The sequence below is a fragment of the Nicotiana tabacum genome, chromosome 9 (assembly GCF_000715075.1).
Source record: "Nicotiana tabacum cultivar K326 chromosome 9, ASM71507v2, whole genome shotgun sequence".
NCBI lineage: Eukaryota > Viridiplantae > Streptophyta > Magnoliopsida > Solanales > Solanaceae > Nicotiana > Nicotiana tabacum.
The window spans coordinates 80,780,452-80,805,375 of NC_134088.1; positions in this window are offsets into that span (position 1 = coordinate 80,780,452).

Consider the following 24,924-nt stretch of genomic DNA (forward strand, 5'->3'; position numbering starts at 1 on the left):
CTTTTAAACTTGTAGTATAAAATGAGGCACATATATTTTGTGTGGCTATAAATCATTGCATAAAGGTAAATTGTTTCCAAATAAGGAAAGAGGTCATTATTATTGACACGGACTAAAAAGAAAATAGGTTCACATAAATTGAAACGGAGGGAGTATCTTTTTCGTGTTATAGATTCCTTTGGCCAAGCCTGACAACCGCTGAACTATTTTCAATTTAGTAATCGTCTAAATTTTCACATACTATCTAATTATATATCATGCTGTATTTGAAAACAAATTTATTTTGTGTATATAAAATTAGTGGCAACTTCTAATCTATTTTATCTTACAAGGAGCGCCATTGCCAAGCTTTTGAGTATTTTCTCTTCTTGTATCACTACTAAAAATCTGCTAAAAACCGACCAACTATTTTCGACCAACGTTGGTCGGTCAAAAAAAAGCGACCAAAAACCGTCCAGGTTGGACGGAAACTGGGGAAAAAAAATTTACATTTTTTTAAAACTAAATACCGACCAACGTTGGTCGGTAAATTGGTCAACGAATTGACCCAGCTAGTCAGACAAGAAAATTTTGGATTACCGACCAACGTTGGTCGGTAATCTGGATCCAATTTTTTAAATTTTAATAATTATTTTATTATTTAAAATGTTTTATAATATTTAAGAATTTATATTTAAAATTACCGACCAACGTTGGTCGGTTAATGTAGGGGAAGCATTTACCGACCAACTTTGGTCGGTAATTGTTATTTTCTGCAAAATAACCGACCAAAGTTGGTCGGTTATTACGTCAACATTGATCAAACTTTCGAATTACTTTTATATTTACTATCTAAATAATATAAATGTAATTCGTTAACACTTTTGTAATACAAATAATGAATACACTAACATATACTATATATAACATGCTATTTGTAAATTGATTCATCGACTTATAACTTACTTAGATGCATCGATGAATATTAAAAACAAAACGTTTGACCTATATCGACTAATAGTAAAAACAAAACGTCTCGACTTATATCGATTAATCTAGCTATGCCATGCATTATTAGTGATGAATGAATGAAAAATAAAAGAATTAATACTAAACATCTTTGACATATATATATATATATATATATATATATATATATATATATATATATATATATATATATATATATATATATATATATATATATATATATATATATATATATATATATATGGATCACAAATTAAATAAACGAAAGAAGATATTAGTATTAAGTAAACGAGTTAAATTAATAGGTCAAACATGGTCAAACTTTAACAAGCTATATATATACACACTAACATATACTATAACAAGCTATATATATAGTTAAAGTATTACAGTGAAGTGTGTTTGTGTGTGTATATATATATATATAAGAACACGAAGCGCTAGGACCACAGAGTCGGGTTCTTTTAGGGATAGACTTGGGAAGATACTAATTTGTATATATACTTTATCATCAAATATATCTATTTGTAAATTGATTCATCGACTTATAACTTACTTAGATGTATCGATGAATATTAATCGATGATTCATCAAAACGTCTCAACCTATATATCGATTAATCTATGTCATGCATTATTAGTGATGAACGAATGAAAAAAGAAGTTATTAGCATCAATTACAATATAGTGTATGTGTGTGTGAGAGAAATTACTCACATACTTAATTATAACTTAGAAAATTTACTTAGATAGATGCTATTATAATTTATTAAAATTAAATAGTTAATATAATTATTTATAAAGATTATGCTTATAGTTTATAATTATTTATAATAATTGCATAGTTAAATAAAATAAATGCTTGTAGTTTATAATATTTTTTTATAGTTTATAATATTTTAAGAAAAAAAACAAAAAAAAAAAAGAATTTAATTTTTTTTTAAAAAAAACCGACCAAAGTTGGTTGGTTTTTGGTCAAACGGTCAACACTTAATGTACCTACCAAAATTACCGACCAACTTTGGTCGGTAATTCTAAAATCAGAGAACTGAAAAACGGGGGAAACCCCCATTTCTCTGAAATTTTTCCCTCTTCACTCAAAACCTTACCCTCTCCTTCTCCCAGCCCTCGTCCTCGCCGCGCCGTTGCCGTCGCTGCTGCCACTGCCACTGCCACCCCTCTCCTTCTCCATCTCCTAAAAATTCTAGGTTTGAATTACAACCCATTTATTTATTATTTCTAGGTTTTGTTAATTAGTTATGAATTAGTTTCAATTGATTAGTGTTTCAATTATTTGAACATTGTATTTTATTGAGGATTAGGGTTTAGGTCTTGTTTTAATTAGTTTTATTAACTAATTAGTTTTATTAATTAGTCAATTAGTTATGAATTAGTTTAGTTTAGGGTATGGGTTGAATTTCTTTAGTTTAGTTAGTTTATGTTTAAACTCGTAGGATATGAATTGAAATTTTAGTTTTTAGGATTTGTTCTTGTGAATTAAACTTTTAGGATATGAATTGAACTTTTAAGATATGAATTGGACCTTTTGGATATGAATTGAAATTTTAGGATATAAATTGGTGTAATTAGAAAAAGATAATTATCTTGAATTAACTAAAAAAGATATAATTAATTTATAATTATAGAATAAATTAATTTGTTCTTGTGAATCAAACTTTTAGGGTATGGGTTGAATTTCTTTAGTTTAGTTAGTTTATGTTTAAACTCGTAGGATATGAATTGAAATTTTAGTTTTTAGGATTTGTTCTTGTGAATTGAACTTTTAGGATATGAATTGAACTTTTAAGATATGAATTGGACCTTTTGGATATGAATTGAACTTTTAGGATATAAATTGGTGTAATTAGGAAAAAATAATTATCTTGAATTAACTAAAAAAGATATAATTAATTTATAATTGTAGAATAAATTAATTTGTTCTTGTGAATCGAACTTTTAGGGTATGGGTTGAATTTCTTTAGTTTAGTTAGTTTATGTTTAAACTCGTAGGATATGAATTCAAATTTTAGTTTTTAGGATTTGTTCTTGTGAATTGAACTTTTAGGATATGAATTGAACTTTTAAGATATGAATTGGACCTTTTGGATATGAATTGAAATTTTAGGATATAAATTGGTGTAATTAGAAAAAAATAATTATCTTGAATTAACTAAAAAAGATATAATTAATTTATAATTATAGAATAAATTAATTTATTCTTGTTTTATTTGTATAGATGGAACATCGTACTTGGATGTACAATAGAAATTATCCTAATCGGCGGGGATTGCGGGAGGATTTTATAGAAGGGGTTGATGACTTTATTAGACATGCAATGTCACTTCCACCATACCAAAGTGAAGGAGTAATTAGGTGCCCTTGTGTCAGGTGCGACTGTATGAAGTTTAAAAAATCGGAGGAAGTTAAGCTTTATCTTTATAGGAAGGGGTTTATAGAGAATTACTTTGTGTGAACTAATCATGGAGAGATCGATGGTAGCCGTGGGATATTTTATAACATAGTTGTTGGTGAAAGTAGTAGGTCGGTGGAGAATACAAATCTTGATTCTAGAATTCAGGATATGGTTGCGGATGCTTTTGGGGGTGAGTCCAATGAAAATGTTGAACAAACTCCTAATGATGACGCAAAATATTTTTATGAACAGTTAGAGGAAGCTAGTCGTCCACTACGTGAAGGAAGTCCGCACTCTGAGCTGTCTGTTGCAGTTAGATTACTAAGTATCAAATCTAATTGGAATATTTCTCAAGCAGCCATGGACTCTTTCATTGACCTTATGAGTGAACTAGTTGACCCTAATATCAACTTACCTGGTGATTTCTATAAGGCGAAGAGATTGGTTTCTAAGTTAGGACTTTCGTCAATGAGAATTGATTGTTGTGAAGATAGTTGCATGTTATATTATAAAGATGATGCAACTTTAGACAGTTGTAAATTTTGTGAAAAGCCTCGTTTCAAGAGGCTTTCCAGCGGGAATATGGTCGCTGTCAAGGCGATGCATTATTTACCTCTTATACCTAGGTTAAAGAGGTTATATGCATCGATGAGTTATGCTCCTCATATGAGATGGCACTTTGAAAATAGAAGACCACCTGGTGTTATGTGTCATCCTTCAGATGGAGAAGCTTGGAAGCACTTTGATAGGACATATCCAGATTTTGCTAGTGAACCAAGAAACATTCGGTTAGGTCTGTGTGCGGATGGCTTCACGCCTTTTTCTATATCTGCGACACCATATTCATGTTGGCCTGTCTTTCTTACACCTTATAATCTACCACCTGAGTTGTGTATGACTAGTCCATATATATTCTTAAATTGTATTATCCCCGGTCCACGTAATTCGAAAAGTTTGATTGATGTATATTTGCAACCTTTGATTGATGAGCTAAAACAATTGTGGTATGATGGTGTTGAAACATATGACATATCAACCAAGTAGAATTTTAATATGCGTGCTAATTTAATGTGGACTATTAATGATTTTCCTGTGTATGGAATGTTGTCTGGGTGGATGACTGCTGGGAAGCTAGCTTGTCCTTACTGCATGGAAAATAGTAAAGCGTTCACTTTGAAACATGGCCGAAAGCAATCATGGTTTGATTGTCACCGTCAATTCTTGCCTGATGATCATGAGTTTAGAAGAATGAAAAATGCATTCAAAAAGAATAAAGTGGAATATGATTCTCCACCTCCGATACTTTCAGGTGAGGAAATTTGGGAGAGGGTCCAGAACTTCAGTAAAGTTACTGAGGCTCCACCTTATAGATTCCCCGGATATGGTGTTAATCATAATTGGACGAAACAGAGTATATTTTGGGAGTTGCCTTATTGGAAGGATAATCTTCTCCGACACAACCTTGATGTCATGCATATTGAGAAGAATTATTTTGATAATTTGTTCAACACAGTGATGGATGTTAAAGGTAAGACAAAAGATAACCCGAAGGCTAGAATGGACTTACAAGAATATTGCAGGCGCCCTATATTATACTTGCAGACAGCAAACAATGGTAAGGTGTTCAAGCCCAAAGCAAGTTACACATTCACTTTGGAGGAAAGACGACAAATTTGTGATTGGGTTACGAAATTGAAGATGTCTGAGGGTTATGCGTCGAATCTTGGAAAAAAAGTAGATATGGAGGTAGGGAAGTTGAGCTATTTGAAAAGTCATGACTACCATGTTTTCATGGAGATCTTAGTGCCTATTGCATTTTGTGGTTTGCCTGAAAGAATCTGGAAACCCATCACAGAGATTAATTTGTTTTTCAAAGACTTGTGTTCTACCACATTAAGGGAAGAAAACCTACTTCGGATGGACCAGAACATCCGTATAATTTCTAGTAAGATGGAAAAAATATTTCCATGTGGTTTCTTTGATGTGATGGAACACCTTCCAATACACCTTGTACACGAGGCATGACTTGGAGGGCATGTTCAATGCAGATGGATGTATCCTTTTGAGAGGTAATATTATAAGTTTGATGTAATATTCTATTTTATTTGAATGTTCTTGGCTAACATGAGATTATGTAGGACAATTGGCAAATGCAAACAATTTGTTAAGCAGAGGAATAAGATTGAAGGATCTATATGCGAAGCCTATCTTGCAAAGGAAACTGCACATTTTTGTTCTTATTATTTTGAGAATAACGTGCCATATTCTAGGAATAGGCCCAATAGGCACACGGTCGAATGTGTGAATGATCCATTATATCCACCAATGTCCATATTCAATCAACCAGGCCATTGTTCTAAGGATGTTAGAAAGAGAAGTTTGAGTGATATGGAGTACAAGTCAGCTACACTTCATGTGTTGCTAAATTGTCCCGAAGTTGTACCATTTCTCAAGTAAGTATTGATTTATTAGTTATCAAAATGTAAAATTTACTGTGACTACATATTGATGCAACTACTAAAAATATTTGATATGTCACAGTCACTTCGTGGGTCAATTTGGCTATGATGCTGTATATACGAGATTTGATACGTGGTTCAAACAGTTTGTAAGTGTATATATATATATATATATATATATATATACACACACACACACACACACACATATGTAGTGAATGTATAAAAATTGATTCATAAGTTGTGCTAACTTATGAATTTTTTAACTCTATGTAGGTAAATAATCCAAATAATGGTGTAAATCAATTTTTGAAAGATATATCTTGGGGACCTAGGCTTCAGGTCACAGCAATGTCTAAGTACGTAGTGAATGGTTATAAGTTTCATACAGAGGATTGCTCTAAAAATAAAAATAGCAACAACAGCGGGGTGTGGGTTCAAGGTGGTGATGGCAACCAAGTTGGAGATATTGATTATTATGATGTGGTCAAAGAAATATTATAACTAGAATATACAAGTTGGCCATATAAGAAATTGATACTCTTTAGATGCAAGTGGTTTGACCCAAATCCAACAAGAGGTACAAGAGTACACAACCAATACAACATAATTGAGGTTAATCATACGAGGGAGTATGATCGCTATGATCCTTTCATAATTGCACATAACGTTAGGCAAGTGTATTATGCTCCTTATCCATTGTGGCGTAATAAGTCCGATTGGTGGGTTGTAATAAAAACTAAGCCTGTAGGTAGGGTGGAAGTCGAGAATGTGTTAGATATTGCATATCAAAACGATATCTCCAATGTTCACCAAATAGTGGACGATCAGTTAGAAAATGATTTGGAACATCCTGAACGCATATTGGAAGAAGTTGATATAAATGAAGTAACAATTATAGAAAATGAGGACGAAGAATCAACTGATGAAGCTCAAACAAGTGAGGACGAAGAATTCTCGGACGAGGAACAATACGTCGATGAGGATTAAAAAGTTGGTTTTTTAAAGCACTCTCATTTTATAGCTAGTTTCTTATATGTTTCAATCTAAATGTGTATTATATTATGCAGATGGCAGGCAAGGGTCAAGGTAACAATGACCCTACTAGTTCTCGGGGTCGAGAAAAGGGTAGGAAGGGAAAGAGGAGGGTAGAAAATAATACTCCCTCTTGTCCACCCTTTTCAGAGATGCCTATGTCTTATCCTCCACCACACGGCTATACTGAGCTGCCACAGCATCACGAGCCGTACACCTTCATTCAGACACCCAGTCTTCCATAAGAAGACTCCTTGCACACTGGAGGTGCGATCAGCCTAGGGACAATAAAAAGAAGATTGGTACGTAATTGCTTAAATTATTTTACTTTTCTAAGTATATCTATTCTGTTTATTAACTAAATTAATTTATTTTCAGGAAAAGAAGTATGAGCATCCAATGAGTCATGATGAGCTATTCAAGGAGACACATATTGTGAAGAAGAAGAAAAAAGGGGATCAAGATAGGTGGGTCGAGGACCGGGCCTCGACTGCATATGTAAGCTTTTAATTTTATTTAAGTATTATAATTTACTTTTATAAAATTTTTGAAATACTGATTTAATTTAAAATAATATAGGGTCGCTACCAAAGTAACGTGGAGGAATTCATCCATAGTCATCCAGCTGGTGAATCGGGTGAGCCAACCCAACCTTCGGACGAGGATGCTGAAAGAATATGGTTGGAGTCTGTTGGCGGTCCAAAATAGGGGAAGGTATACGGGCTTCCTACTAAAAACTTCCATCGCTATAAGTGTGGAATGCGAGGAATAGGGACTTCCTCGCAAGGCGAGCAACTTAATAGGGAGAGCCTCTCCGCTATGCGGGAGATAGTGACAAAGCTCACATCAGAGCTAGAAGCGGCCAAGGAAAGAGAAAGGCTTAGAGATGCTCAATTCCTTGGCATGCAAGCTCAGATCAGAACTCTCCTATCTAGTGGAGCTTTTCCGTTGCCCCGATTTCGTGAGTCATCTCCAGAGGGTCGACCTCCACGTGATCGTTCCTCCCGTCCTGCTCGTGATCGTTCCTCCCGTCCTCCCTGTGATCGTGCTTCCCATCCTCCACAAGACCGTTCTCTATATCATCTTGTAAATGAAAGTTCATCAGACGGTGATGATGATGTTGTAGAAAATACCCCTTGACTTTTATATACTTTGAACTAGACAAATAGAACCAGTTTTGAACTAGTTGTAATTAGTTTTAACTTGATTTTGGATTTTTATTTTCAATTGAACTTTAATTTGTTAGTTTTAAAGTATTTATTGAATGTTTTGGTTGTTGTTGTTGTTGTTGTTGTGTTGTTATTGTTGTTGTTGTTGTTGTTGTTGTTGTTGTTGTTGTTGTTATTGTTGTGTTGTTGTTGTTGTTGTTGCGTTTTTGTTGTTGTTGTTATTGTTGTTGTTGTTGTGTTGTTGTTGTGTTGTTGTTGTTATTGTGTTGTTGTTGTTGTGTTGTTGTATTGGTATGCTGGCAGGTGGTGTAGCTGCCAAAACATGCATTTTATGCCAAAATTAAACCTAGAAGAACCGACCAAAGTTGGTCGGTTAATGAACATTGAATTCCTAGAATTCAATATTACCGACCAACTTTGGTCGGTATTTTGCTTGCATTGTTGAGATTACCGACCATAGTTAGTCGGTAATGTTTAATTTTAATTATTTTTAAAAAATATATTTTTTCAATTACCGACCAAAGTTGGTCGGTTTTTTTTAATTTTAATAATTAATAAAAAAATATAATTTAGTTAAACCGACTAACTTTGGTCGGTAAAATTAAATTAATAAAATATATTTCCGACCAAAGTTGGTCGGTAAGTAATTAAACTTGTCAGATGGTCGTTTTAATATACCGACCAAAGTTGGTCGGTAATTTCCGACCAACTTTGGTTGGTAAGCCATTCCGACCATCAAAACACCGTCCACACCGTAATGGTCGCGTTTTGGTCGGTAATTTGCCATAACTGACCAACGTTGGTCGGTTGTTTTGGTCGATTTTTAGCGAATTTCTAGTAGTGTATTAACTAGGGGTGGGCATCGGTCGGTTCAGTCGGTTATTATAAAAGTACGGTTTGGTTTATCGATTTTCGATTTTGTAATATTAATAACCAAATCAAACCAAAGTATTTACGGTTCGGTGTGGTTTTTTTAAAGTTCGGTTCGGTTATTTTCGATTTATTTTTTTCGATTTTAAATGGTTTAGGAACATCAAGTATTTACGGTTTGTAAGAACATCAATAAACAAGGCTGGAATTTATTTGATGTTCGTCCATCCCAGCAAATTATCATTTTGAATTTTGAGAAAGACAGCCCAACAAATTGTCATTTAGTTGTTGTTTGTCCAGCCCAGCAATAGAGAAAGACAGTGGCAGACGGCAGTCTAACATAATTTTTGCTGACAATAATACTCTAATTTGAAACAACACTATAAATGAAACCAAGAATAGACTATGGAGAACAAGCACACAAAGAAAAGGGAAGGTCGGAACTCCTATAAGTCTATAACAAATAGAACATCAAATTTTGTGCATATCGGATACAACTTATAGACTAAGAAAGTGAAATTCTATAATATCTGAATAAAATTGATCTAGTATAATGCTTAGGATGTCCTTAATTTCAGAACTTGATAAAATAAAATCAACATACACAAAAGAGGAAGTACTAATTGAAATGTCCTTAACAATGAGACATTTTCTTTCTTCATATACAAAAGACTAAGACAGTGAGACATTTTCTTTCTTCATACACAAAAGACTAACAGTGAGACTAATTGAAAATCAACATACACAAAAGACTAAGACATTTTCTTTGTTCATAAACTTAAGCTTAAACTTGACTTTGTTCAAAATTATTCCAATGAAAAAAGAACTAAAACACAAAAAAAAAAAAAAAAGCCTTATCTTAATAAAAAAATCAACCAGAGAAATCTTGAATGTGGAAAGTTTCTGCAAAACTAAAACCAAAATAACAAAAATCGAAAAAGCCTTATCTATCAGAAAGTTCGGCCAAAACGGCATTAACAACCAACTCAACTCAGAACGTACTAGTTTGACGGGACCCAACTCAACTCAGAACTCAGAAGAAGTCGCACTAACCTGAGGATGAAGGATGAGCTACGAGCTGAGGAAGAAGGCATCACAGTTGAGCTGAGGAAGAAGGCGCAGAACTCACAGGAACTCAAAAGAAGTCGCAGCAGTCGGCGACGGCGAGTCGCAGCAGCTGCAGTCGCAGCAGTCGCACAGGAAGAACCCTAAATCTAATTTTTGATTTAGGTTTGGGAAATGGGAATTGGAAAATGGGAAGTGACTAAGTGTATTAGTGATTTAGTGTAACCGATGGGTTTGGGTATCAGACAGACTATCAGTAAGTTTGGGTTTGAGTAAACTAAATTGGGCTTCAAAGTTCAAATAGGTATTGGGCTTCAGCCTAAAATGGATAATAACTAATACCCAAAATTTCAATTTTTCGGTTAAACCGAAAATCGAACACCAAAACCGTAAACTGCACCAAAAAACCAAAAATTAATAATTTAAAAATCGTGCACCGACCGAAAAAACCGATTAAACCGAAACCGAAAAAACAAAATTCACGATTCAATCGGTTTTTTCGATTCGACCGGTATTATGTCCACTCCTAATATTAACTCTAAATATGTAGTTTTCCTATTTTATGTACTTTTGCGATCTCGGTTTCTAGTGTTACCCGGAGTTGTTTTCCAATAAGGTAGTACGTATATGATATCATATCATCTATCATCATATTATCATACTATATTATTAGTATGAAGCCCTAATCTAAAAATTAAAATACCAAAATAACCCTATAAAATTAAGAGACTATAATACCGTTAAGAAAATGAAAACTGCTCCTTGTTAAATCGATACATTAACCAAAATTATCTGAAAATTTGAGGAGCTGCATTGGATAATTAAATGAACGTGGGGAAGGATAGCTCAAGGGACTCCATTGAGGAAAGAACTAAGTTGCGTTCAACCTCAATGCAGAAAAGCATAAAGCATTTCATAATAAAGAATAAGTAATACTCCACACTAACTATGATAATAATGTTATTAATAGTATAACGTAGAGTAAGCAAATAGTCTACCGTAACAATTTATCATTTATGTTGGTTCGTCAAATCAGAAGCAATTTTTCATCTTTTATGGTGGTTCGTTGAATTACAACAGTTACTAAAAAGTCGGAACATATTCTTTACACCATATACAACTCACCAAGAAGTTGTGGTTCCCTTAAATGATAAACCGGATTAGATAATTCTATGTACTCTTATTCTTGAGATCAAATTTTAAGGTGTTCATTCACTCGAGAATTCCGTTTAATCCTCACCAAAGAATCAGCAAACTATCTACTCATTCAAGTACAACAGTAACTTTTTACAACACAAATTCGATAATTCTTCTTTTTGATTACGTATTTACAAGCGTAAATGATGCTTTTGGATTAAAAAAAAGGGACGAAGAAAGAGAAGGGGAACACATTTCTCCATAGAAGTGGTGTACCACATTTGAATAATTATCATGTAGCATATCAGCATATGACTCTCAATATCATTAAATTCCAATCTCAGTGATAATTTGTGATGACCCAAAATGTCTTCTTTAAATTTAATAAGTAATTATGTGTTCTAAAACCTTGAAAAATACTATTTATTACTCGTCGACTTGTGTGCGCATTCCGTTCAATTTTCCTGTAAGTGTTTATGTAAAAAATAGATTAAAAGACGAAATAGAGTTTTAAAGCTCAACTGAGTTGATGTGATGATCCAAAATGTCATCTTTAAATTTAATAAGTAATTTTGTGTTCTAATACCTCAGAAAGCACTGTTTATCACTCCTCAACTTGCGTGCGCAGTCCGTACAATTTTTCGAAAAGTGTTTATGTGAAAAATGGATTAAAAGGCGAAATAGAGTTTTAAAACTCAAGTGAGTTGACTTTGGTCAACATTTTGAGCAAACGGACTCAGATAAGTATTTTGACAGTTTTGATAGGTCCGTATCGTAATTTGGGAGTTGGGCGTATGCCCGGAATCGAATTCTGATATCCCTAACCCGAGATATGGAATTTTGATTATAAAATAAAAGTTTGAAAGCTTAATGATTTTTAAGAATTTATTGATATTGGATTTATTGACACTGGGTCCGTATTTTGGTTCCAGAACCCGTTATAGGTCCACTATAATATTTATGACTTGTCTGCCGAATTTGGTGAGAATCAGAGTTGATTTGGCGTGATTCGAACGTCCGGTTGTAAAAATATACGTTTTAAATTTTCTTGAAAACTGCGTTTGATTAGGTGTCTGATTCGTAGTTCTATGTGTTATTTTGGCGATTTGATCACGCGAGCAAGTTCGTATGATATTTTAGGACTTGGGTACATGTTTGGTTTGGAGCCCCGAGGGCTCGGGTTGGTTTCGGGTGGTTAACAGATCATTTTTGGACTTGAGGAAACTGTAGAAACCTGCTTATGGTTTCCTTCTTCGCGCTCGCGAAGAGCGAATTGGGGCTGACATATTTGGTGCTTCGCGTTTGCAACAGAATGAAGGCGTTCACGAAGGCTTGAGGTGCGAAGTTTCGCATTCGCGATCGAAGCCTCGCATTCGTGAAGGGAAAGGGGCTGGCCAGGAAATTTGCCTTCGCGTTCGCGAAGGGCATCTCACGTTCGCGAAGGCCAAGCAAGGCAAGCTTCGCATTCGCGAAGTAGCCCTCGCGTTCGCGAAGAGTAAAATTGGTCAGCAGGAATTTGTGCTTCGCGAACGCGAGGCACTGACCGCGTTCACGAAGGGTAAAAGTTCCAGAAACAGAACTTAAGTTGTGGAAAATAAGATTCGTCCCATTTTCAACCCTTTTTTATTTTTGAGCTCGGGTAAGGCGATTTTTGGACGATTTTTACAGGAAAATAGTGGGGTAAGTGTTACTTATCCTATATTGATTATATTTCATGATTTCATACTCATTTACATCATGAATCCATGAATTTATGGGAGAAAAATTAGATTTTTATAAAATCTTTCAAAAACGAAAATTTATGATTTGAAGGTCCATTTGACATCGGAATTGGATAATATTTATATGGTTGGACTCGTCTCAGAATGGGTGTTTGGATTTCGTATGTTTTTTCGAGATTTGAGATATGGGTCCCACTGTCGAATATTTAAATAAATTTTGGATTTTTATCCGGAAAATTAGTAAATTCATATAGAATTAATTCCTATGATTCGTATTGAGTATATCGAATTGTTTGTGTATAGATTTGAAACTTTTGGAGATAAATTTAAAAGGAAAAGTTGTGTTCGAGTAATTGATTGAAATTTGCAAAGCGAGGTAAGTGTCGTGGTTAACCTTGACTTGAGAAAATAGAACCCTTAAATTATTTGTTATGTGAATTGCATGTGAACGACGTATAGGCGAGGTGACGAGTGTCTATACGTCGTCAAATTAATTGTTTGCATAATTATTTGAAAATCTTAAATCATTTTGAATCATGAATGAATTATTATATTAATTGTTTCACTTATAATTCTTTGTCAAATATAAATTCTTGAATTTTTGTAATAATTGCTACATGCTTATTTGAATTATGTGCATTAATTGCTACTTCACATTTAGCATATTAAATATTAAACTGCCTATTTTGTCCCTGATTTACATAATAAATTATTATTTGTCATTGTTTGTTTTATACTTAAATCATAATTATTCTATGAGCGTTGTCTTAAAACTTTATATTAATTGCTGTATTTATTGGGGTAATTTTTTCTATGAGAATTGTTAAATAAAAATATTGGAGGATCGGGTTGCACGCCGCAATAAAATTAATTGAAATAAATATATTGGAGGATCGGGTTGCACTCTGCAACATAATTGATTGAAATGAATATATTGGAGGATCGGGTTGCACGCCGCAACATAATTGATTGAAATGAATATATTGGAGGATCGGGTTGCACGCCGCAACAAACTTATTAAAAAGTCCATATTGGAGGATCGGGTTGTACGCCGCAACAGACTTATTAAAAAGTCTATATATATACTTGATTAAATAAATATATTGGAGAGTTGAAAATGAATATATTGTGAAAACGGGTTGCACGTTGTAACGGAAATTGATTGAAATAACAATTGATTATGACTGCTGAGTTGGCTTCAACTATTGAAAATGAGTTACCTGATTTATTTATATTATTGTTGTTTTACTAATATTGCGTACAGGTTAATATAAGTGACCCGTCTTAGCCTCGTCACTACTTCGTCGAGGTTAGGCTCAGCACTTACCAGTACATTGGGTCGGTTGTACTAATACTACACTTTTCCCTTCTTGTGCAGATTTTGGAGTTGGTCCTAGCGGCGTACCATAAACTTGCTCGGATTTCAGCTACTCAGAGGAGACTTGAGGTGTAACTATACGGCGTCCGCAATTCTGAAGTCCCCGTCTACTTTACTTTAGCTGTGTGTTTATTTTCAGATAGCTTTATTTTATTCAGGCCCTTATTTGTATTATTCTAGAAGCCCGTGCACTTGTGACACTAATTCTGGGATGGTATTTAGACACCGTTATTTTTATGAATTATTCACTACATTTTAGACTTTACTTCCACATTTGTCCTTTGTTATTAATAAATTTAAAAATTATTTTAAAAATGGATAATATTATTCTAACGTTGGCTTGCCTAGCAAGTGAAATGTTAGGTGCCATAACAGTCCGAATGTGAAATTTCTGGTCGTGACAGTTGGTATCAGAGCACTAGGTTACATAGGTCTCACGAGTCACGAGCAAGCTTAGTAGGGTCTGAAGGATCGATACAGAGACGTCTGTACTAATCTCTCAGAGGCTATGGAGTTTAGGAACAATTTCACTTCTATTCTACTCTGTCGTGCGATTCTATTCTATCATTGATGATTGAACTCTTCTATTCTTGTCCTCTCGCAGATGGCAAGAATACGCACTGTGTCTACAACCGGACAGGAGCCAGAGCCCCAAGTGACAGCTACGACTAGGGGCAAAGGCCGAGGCCAAAGTCGCGCTAGAGGCCGAGGTAGAGCTCAGTCCAGAGCTCGAGTAGCCGCACCTGTTGTAGAACCTTAAGTGGATCTTCAGGAGGAGGTTCCAGTTCTGAATGGACCAATTGGACCATTTCAGGTCCCAGAAGATTCATAGCCACTCCAATGCTTCAAGATGCTCTAGTCCGTTTGGTGAGTCTTATGGAGGGCATGGCCCAGAATGTTATATTTCCAGTGGCGCCAACCATCTCATAGGCTGGGGGAGGAGCACAAACTCCCACTACTCCCGCTGCGAAGCAGATAGCTCCCCAGAATCACGCTCCAACAGCTACGCCAGTTGGGGTAGTTCAGCCAGTTGTTGCGGCACAGACCAGTGAAAGGCCCGCCATATCTTTTGAGGCCTTATTGAGACTGGATAAGTTTACCAAGCTCTTTCCAGTTCACTTCAGTGGTACACCTTCTGAGGACCCACATGAGTATCTAGAATGCTGCCATGAGGTGCTGCGGAACATGGGTATAGTTGAGACCAGTGGGGTTGATTTTGCTGTATTTCAGATGACGGGTTCTGCCAGGAGGTGGTGGAGGGATTATACATTGACTAGACCAGTTGGATCGCCTGCACTTACCTGGGAGCAGTTCTCTCAGCTATTTCTGGAGAAGTTCCTTCCTATCACACTGAGGGAGGATTACCGAAAGCAATTTGAGCGTCTACAGCAAGGCAGTATGACTGTTACTCAGTATGAGTCCCGTTTTATGGATTTGGCCAGTCATGTTCTCCTTTTACTACCTGCTGAGGGAGAGAGAATGAGGAGGTTTATGGAGGGACTCACTCACCTTATTAGGCTTCAGATGGCCAAGGAGATCGAAAGTGAGATTTCTTTTTAGGCGGCTGCTAATGTTGCGAGGAGGATCGAGATGGTTCTTGCACAGGAGAGAGGGCAGATGCATGATAAGAGGCCTCGTCAGTTCGGTGGTTCCTCGTCTGGAGGCAGGGGTATTTATGGCAGGGGTCAGGTACCTTGAGGTGGAGGTCAGACAGTTAGAGGTTGAGGTTAGACCGTTAGAGGTGGAGGACATGTGGGTAGAAGGCATCCTAGAGGTGGAGACCCATCCGTTGTTATATTCGTTTTATGGTATGGCAGAGGTCGTTACATCAGATGGTGTCGTTATGGGTACAACCTCGATTTAAAATAAAGGAATAATTTCCTTAACTTGATTCGGTTCTGAGTATCAAGACAAGTCCTCCTATTGTTCTCCACTTATGAGTGAGCTTCGTAATTCTATAATCTACTTATGTGTTTACTCATGTTGGGAGATTCTATGGAGATAACTACGCCTATCATTCCATGTTGGTCACTAATAAGAGTTGTGAGGCTAAATGTGGCTTTTTGTTACTTATTTCGGTAAGTTTTGATGTAATTTACGGATAATTAATTATAAATTATGAATTATATGCCATACCGGTGTGGGGTTCATTATGTGTTGTGATTTTGTGTAACCGAAATTATTTAAAAGGAGAAAATGGAAATTTTCGATTGGTACGATGTGCATATTACTTATGATCCAGAACTGAGGACGAGATCCTCACATTTTTAATATAAATTGATATGTTTAAACCGGGCTATGAGCTGCGGTGAAAGTTATATAAGGACGAGATCCTTGTGAGGAAAAATTCTTGTGTTTAAGTTCTCCCTTGTGAAATTAAATTTATACTATAGTACTAATAGGGAGTCATGCCTGTTAGGCTTATTTGATAATTCTTGTATGTATTTTTCTGTGCATATTTAGCCATTTTGTATTCGTGTTTGTAATTATTGAGTTTTAACCTACGAAGTTGGTGCTCGCCCAGGTGGCATTAAATGCTACTCGTTAATTCGGGTAAATAATTATGAGATCTTCATAACTCGTATCTCGTTATCAGTATTGTGAAGGTTTGCAACGAGAGTTTTTATTAACATGAGGTTAATTGGCAATTCGGTAATTGATCATGAACAACTATTAAGAACAAATATCCGCTGCCAAGAATTGATGACTTATTTGATCAACTTCAGTGTGCCAATGTATTTTTGAAGATCGATTTGAGGTCTGGTTACCATCAGTTGAAGATTAGGGCATTTGATGTCCCTAAGACAGCTTTTCGGACTCGGTATGGGCATTACGAATTCCTAGTGATGTCATTTAGGTTGACAAATGCCCCAGCAGCATTTATGGATTTGATGAATCGGATGTTCAAGCCCTATTAGGATTCTTGTGTGGTTGTATTCATTGATGATATCTTGATTTGCTCCAGTAGTCGGGAGGAGCATGAGCAGCATCTTCGAAGTGTGCTTCACACTTTGAAGAATAATCAGTTATATGCCAAATTTTCAAAATGTGAGTTTTGGTTAGACTCAATTGCCTTTTTGGGACATGTTATATCGGCAGAAGGCATAAAGGTGGATCCTAAGAAGATTGAGGCTGTTCAGAATTGGTCTAGACCTACTTCAGTTACAGAAATCCAGAGTTTCCTGGGTTTACCAAGTTATTATCGACGGTTCATGGAAGGGTTTTCATCTATAGCAAGACCATTGACCAGAATGTCCCAAAAGGGTATCCCATTCAGATGGTCAGACGAGTGTGAGTTCAGCTTTCAGAAGCTCAAGACTGCTTTGACTATGGCGCCGGTGTTAGTATTACCCACAGGTTCAGGATCGTATACGGTATATTGTGACGCATCTCACATTGGGCTTGGTGCAGTATTAATGCAAGATGGCAAGGTGATTGCATATGCGTCGCGGCAGTTGAAAGTTCACGAGAAGAATTATCTTGTTCATGACTTAGAACTGGCAGCCATTATTCATGCGCTGAAGATTTGGAGGCATTACCTCTACGGTGTCTCGTGTGAGGTATTTACTGATCATCGTATCCTTCAGTACCTGTTCAAATAAAATGATCTTAAATTGAGGTAGAGAATATGGTGGGAGTTGTTGAAAGACTATGATATCACCATTTTGTATCATCCCGGAAAGGCCAATGTGGTGGCCGGCGTTTTGAGTAGAAAAGCTGTGAGTATGGGCAGTCTTGCGTATATTCCGGTTGGTGAGAGACCATTAGCTGCATATGTTCAAACTTTGGCTAATCAGTTCGTGAGGTTAGATATTTCAGAACCCAGTCGGGTTCTAGGTTGCACAGTCGCTCGGTTTTCTTTATATGAGTGCATCAAAGAGAGGCAGTATGATGATCCTCATTTACTTGTCCTTAAGGACACGGTGTGGCACGGTGATGCCAAATAGGTTGCCGTGGGGGGAAGATGGAGTTCTGCGAATGCATGGTCGTATTTGTGTGCCTAATGTTGACGAACTTCGTGAATTAATTCTTGAAGAGGCACACAGTTCCAGGTATTCTATTCATCCAGGTACCGCCAAAATGTATCAAGATTTGCGGCAACATTATTGGTGGAGGAGAATGAAAAAGAATATAGTTGCATATGTAGATCGGTGTCTGAATTGTCAGAAAGTTAAGTACGAGCATCAGAGACCTGGTGGTTTGCTTCAGAAGTTTGAAATTCCTGAGTGGAAGTGGAAGTGTATCACTATAGATTTTGTTGTTGGCCTCCCACGAACTCAGAAAAAATTTGACGCGGTTTGGGTCATTGTGGATAGGTTGACCAAGTCAGCACATTTCATTCCAGTGGCAGTTACCTATTCTTCAGAGAGGTTAGCTGAAATTTACATTTGTGACATTGTCCGCCTACACGGTGTGCCCATGGCTATTATTTCAGATCGAGGTACGCATTTTACCTCACACTTCTGGAGAGCTGTACAGCGTGAGTTAGGCACGCGAGTTGATTTGAGTACAACATTTCATCCACAGACAGACGGACAGTCAGAGCACACCATTCAGATATTAGAAGATATGCTCCGCGCTTTGTGTTATAGACTTTGGAGGTTCTTGGGATCAATTCTTGCCACTTGCTGAGTTTGCTTATAATAATAACTACCAGTCGAGCATTGAGATGGCTCCATATGAGGCATTATACGGAAGGCGATGTCGTTCGCTAGTTGGCTGGTTTGAACCGGGAGAGACTCGGTTGTGGGGTACCGATTTGGTACAGGATGCCTTGGATAAGGTCAAAGTTATTCAAGATCGACTTCACACAGCTCAGTCTAGGAAAAAGAGTTATGCCGGCCATAAAGTTCGTGATATTGCATTCATGGTTGAAGAAAGAATATTACTCCGGGTTTCACCTATGAAAGGTGTAATAAGGTTCGGAAAGAAGGGCAAGTTAAGCCCTAGGTATATTGGACCCTTTGAAATTCTTGAAAGGGTGGGTGAAGTAGCCTACAAGCTTGCATTACAACCTAGTTTATCAGCGGTTCATCCGGTGTTCCATGTGTCTATGCTCCGGAAATATCATGGTGATCCGTCCCATGTGTTAAATTTCAGCTCAGTCCAATTGGACAAAGATTTGACTTACGAGGAGGAGCCGGTGCATATTCTTGCCCGGCAGGTCCGGCAGTTGAGTTCTAAGAGTTATCCTTCAGTTCGAGTACTATGGAGAGGTCAGCCGGTAGAGGCATCTACCTGGGAGTCCAAGTCGGATATGCAGAGTAAATATCCACACTTATTCACCAGCTCAGGTACTTTTTCTAACTTCGTTCGAGGACGAACGTTTGTTTTAGAGGTGGAGAATGTGATGATCCAAACTGTCATCTTTAAATTTAATAAGTAATTCTGTATTCTAAAATCTCAAAAAGCACTATTTATCACTCCTCGACTTTCGTGCGCAGTCTGTACAATTTTCCGGAAAGTGTTTATGTGAAAAATGGATTAAAAGGCGAAATAGAGTTTTAAAACTCAACTGAGTTGACTTTGGTCAACATTTTGAGCAAACAGACCGGATTAGTGTTTTGACAGTTCTGGTAGGTCCGTATCGTGATTTGGGACTTGGGCGTATGCCCGAAATCAAATTCCGAGGTCCCTAGCCCGAGATATGGAATTTTGATGAAAAATTAAAAGTTTGAAAGCTTAATGATATTTAAGAATTTACTGATGTTGGATTTATTGACATCGGGTTCGTATTTTAGTTTCGGAACCCGGTATAGGTCTACTATAATATTTATGACTTGTCTGCCGAATTTGGTGAGAATCGGAGTTGATTTGACGTGATTCGGACATCTGGTTGTAAAAATATAAGTTTTAAAATTTTCTTGAAAACTTCGTTTGATTAGGTGTCCGATTCATAGTTCTAGGTGTTATTTTGGCAATTTGATCGCGCGAGCAAGTTCGTATGATATTTTAGGACTTGGGTGCATATTTGGTTTGGAGCCCCGAGGGCTCGGGTTGGTTTCGGGTGGTTAACAGATCATTTTTGGACTTGAGGAAACTGTAGAAACCTGCTTCTGGTTTCCTTCTTCGCGTTCGCGAGGGGAGTCTCGCATTCGCAAAGAGCAAATTGGGGCTGACACATTTTGTGCTTCGCATTCGCGACAGAGTGAACATGTTCGCGAAGGCTTGAGGTGCGAAGCTTCGCATTCGCGATCGAAGCCTCGCGTTCACGAAGGGAAAGGGGTTGGCCAGGAAAATTGCCTTCGCGTTCGGAAGGCCAAGCCAGGCAAGCTTCGCTTTCGTGATGAGTAAAATTGGTCAGCAGGAATTTGTGCTTCGTGAACGCGAGGCACTGACCGCGTTTATGAAGGGTAAAAGTTCCAGAAACAGAACTTAAGTTTTGAAAAATGGGATTCGTCCCATTTCAACCCTTTTCCATTTTTGAGATCGGGTAAGGCGATGTTTGGGCGATTTTTACGGAAAAATAGTGGGATAAGTGTTCCTTATCCTATATTGATTATATTTCATGATTCCATACTCATTTACATCATGAATCCGTGAATATATGGAAGAAAAACCAGATTTTTATGTAATCTTTCAAAAACGAAAATTTAAGATTTGAAGGTCCATTTGACATCGGAATTGGATAATTTTTGTATGGTTGGACTCCTCTCGAAATGGGTGTTCTAATTTCGTAAGTTTTTTGAGATTTGAGATGTGGGTCCCACTGTCGAATATTTAAATAAATTTCGGATTTTTATCCGAAAAATTAGTAAATTCATATGGAATTAATTCCTATGATTCGTATTGAGTATATCGAATTGTTTGTGAAATATATTTGAAGCTTTTGGAGACAAATTTAAAAGAAAAAGTTGTGGTCGAGTAATTGATTGGAATTTGCAAAGCGAGGTAAGTGTCGTGGTTAACCCTGACTTGAGGGAATAGAACCCTAAAATTATTTGTTATGTGGATTTCATGTGAACGACGTATAGGCGAGGTGACGAGTGTTTATATGTCGTCAAATTAATTATTTGCATAATTATTTGAAAATCATAAATCGTTTTGAATAATGAATGAATTATTATATTAATTATTTCACTCATAATTCTTTGTCAAATATAAATTCTTGAATTCCTGTAATAATTGCTACATGCTTATTTGAATTATGTGCATTAATTGCTACTTGATATTTTGCATATTAAATATTAAACTGCCTATTTTCTCCCTGATTTCCATAATAAATTGCTATTTGTCATTGTTTGTTTTATAATTAAATCATAATTATTCTATGTTTGTTGTCTTAAAATTTTATATTAATTGGTGCATTTATTGGGGTAATTTCTTCTATGAGAATTGGTAAATAAAAATATTGAAGGATCGGGTTACACGCCACAACAAAATTGATTGAAATGAATATATTGGAGGATCGGGTTGCACGCCACAACAGAATTGATTGAAATGAATATATTAGAGGATCGGGTTGCACGCCGCAACAAACTTATTAAAAAGTCCATATTGGAGGATCGGGTTGCACGGCGCAACAGACTTATTAAAAAGTCTATATATATACTTGATTAAATAAATATATTGGAGAGTTGAAAATGAATATATTGTGGAAACGGGTTGCACGTTGCAACAAAAATTGATTGAAATAATATTTGATTATGACTGTTGAGTTGGCTTCAACTATTAAAAATGAGTTACCTGATTTATTTCTATTATTGTTGTTTTACTAATATTACATACAGGTTAATGTAAGTGACCCGCCTTAGCCTCATCACTACTTCGTCGAGGTTAGGCTCGGCACTTACTAGTACATGGGGTCGGTTGTACTGATACTACACTTTTCTCTTCTTGTGCAGATTTCGGAGTTGGTCCCAGCGGCGTACCATAGACTTGCTCGGATTTCAGCTACTCAGAGGAGACTTGAGGTGTAACTGCACGGCGTCCGCAGTTCTGAAGTCCCCGTCTACTTTACTTTATCTGTGTGTTTATTTTCAGACAGCTTTATTTTATGCAGGCCCATTTTTGTATTATTCTAGAAGCTCGTGCACTTGTGACACCAATTCTGGGATGGTATTTAGAAACCGTTATTTTTATGGATTATTCACTACATTTGAGACTTTACTTCCGCATTTGTCCTTTGTTATTAATAAATTTAAAAATTATTTTAAAAATATATAATATTATTCTAACGTTGGCTTGCCTAGCATGTGAAATATTAGGCGCCATCATGATCCGAAGATGGAAATTTTTGGTCGTGACATAATTAAGTTAAGCATGCGGAGGAGAAGAACGTTCGAAGTCAAGAAGCAAAAGAGAAGAGCTCTTGCAATAGAAGAGGTATTTTGCAACAGTCAAATCACGTATATTCATTTAATTTTTGATAATCTATTTCACTTAATCCTCATGTTTAATAGAATTAAAACAAATGCACTGTATTTGAGAAACGTTTACTAATTATACTCACTATATTGGTTTTTCTTTTCCATTTTTGGGTCCAGGTCTGGCCGGCCAATTTATCTATGCAAATCATATATATTTTTACGTATATCACTCTGTACAACTGCTGAAAATTCTTTTCTTTTCTTTTTGATCTGTTTTATTCTTGTTAGTTACTTTTCACTAACATATGACTTACATTTTTTCAGAAAAATATAATATATACGAATTGTTTTACTTTTAATTGGAATATTAATGTCGAAAACAATAGTTGTGATTATGACAAAGCAAATCATAATAAAATATACACCAAGAACATCGTATGTGTAATATGTGTACGTACCTCATATGATCAAAATTAATATGATTATAAAACATGCCTAACCTAACTAAATATAACTGTGTACCTATCCAATCATTTTAAGTTCAACACCATACATCTTTTAAATTTTGCCTAATACTTAATGCACACGTCCTAATAATATTAACTTCATATTAAAAAATTCTGTACTGGTTTATATGGGATACACGTGCAACGGCGTGCCCATAAACTAGTCGTACTAAAAGTAAAAAACTCCCACCCCTTCAAAGTTGAATTACAATAATATCCTTTAAAATCCGAGTTACAATTTTGCCCTTGAAAAATAATTTCAATTAAATAATATTCAAATTAGATTAGAAGTTAGCGCTGATGTTGTAGCAATTTAATGCTTCATCAAATCAATTCAATGGATTCAATTCGGTTTAGGCCATTCATATTCTCCTTCCCAAAAACGTTCTCCTTTAACTAAGTCATCATAATTACCAAGGAAAGTGTTTCTCCCTCTTCTCCATTTTTCTTGAATTCTTAATTTCCAAGAGCTTTAACAACACAGATTTGGATCGTTAGGGAGAATCAGAAGGTAGAATAAAAAAGGATATCTGATAAGCAACGTATGGAGAATTTTTTGAGTTCCACTCTTTATATTTTGTTTGTTTCATCTTCCATGGTAACATCTTTCTTTTTACATTCTTTATTTATAACAATGTAAATTACCTTAGTTAATTCTGGTTGTTTCTATCTTTCATATTCAACATTAGTAAGTTCTTTTCACATTCTTCACCACACACTATATAAGTGCACAATAAGGTATCTTTGTCCCATTATCCTTTTTGTATTCTTTCTGCAAGAAATTTCTTTTTTTTTAAAAAGAATATCTTCACTCACCAGTATCTGCAAGGTATATATGTTTCAGTTATTTTATGCTGTAAATATTGACTTCTTTTCAGTCCTTTATGGATCATAGTTAGCAACCTATTATTCTTGATTATGCGATTCTTGAAAAGTTCTAAAGTTAAACATGACACTAATGTGAAAAATCTTGTAGAAAGTATGGAGCATGATAAGTTAATATGGAGAATTTCTAGAAATGTACAAAACCTTTATATTGTCATGTTATATTCAAATAGCTTATGATGCAATTGTAGACTTCTCTTTGGATCAGTGCTAATTAACTATTGTCAATGTGTTGCGAATTATGTAGTATTAATATTGCCATGTTATATTCAATTAGGTTCTGCTGCAACTGTAGACTTCGCTTAAGTACTTTTGGATCATAGCTAATTAACCACTATAGTACTTAGTGCAGAATATGTTTGTTGCAGATTATTTGGTATTGTCATGGTAAAATTCTTATTACGTTCCATATAGCCGTAGATAGTTACTCCAAATAGAAAACACATCAAATGATTTGTTTGTCTTAATTCCAATGCCTTATTATTTAGTATGAGTGTTAAATTCATTATCTGCATTAAAACTTAATTTTTATGTTAACGATGGTTGTGTATGTACCGTTTAAGTATTCTTCATAGCTACATCCTTCTTGTTAGACAATATGTCATAATAGATAATACAATTCTTTTTTCTTTCTTTATTTTTTGTTGTAGTGTTGTTATTATTTGCTTGTTTGATTTTGATTTTGGTGACTTTGTAGCATGTCCATTTTGTAAGTTTAATTTTCTTAGTTATTCAATTTTGACTGTTTATTTCTTTCATCTTCACCAGTTATAATAATATTTTTGCATTATAGTTTTTTTTGACAATCTTCATTATACGCCATAAAAGTGTACAATAAAGTATCGATAGTTGCAAACTTGAGCATACACAAAATATTTGTGGTTCCTACTTTCTTGCCGTTGTAACATATTTTATTCATAAATTTTTATCATGTTTTATATTTTCTTCAATATGAAAATTTTTACTTGAAAACTTATGTGATAATATTTAAATTCCCATCAAAAAATAA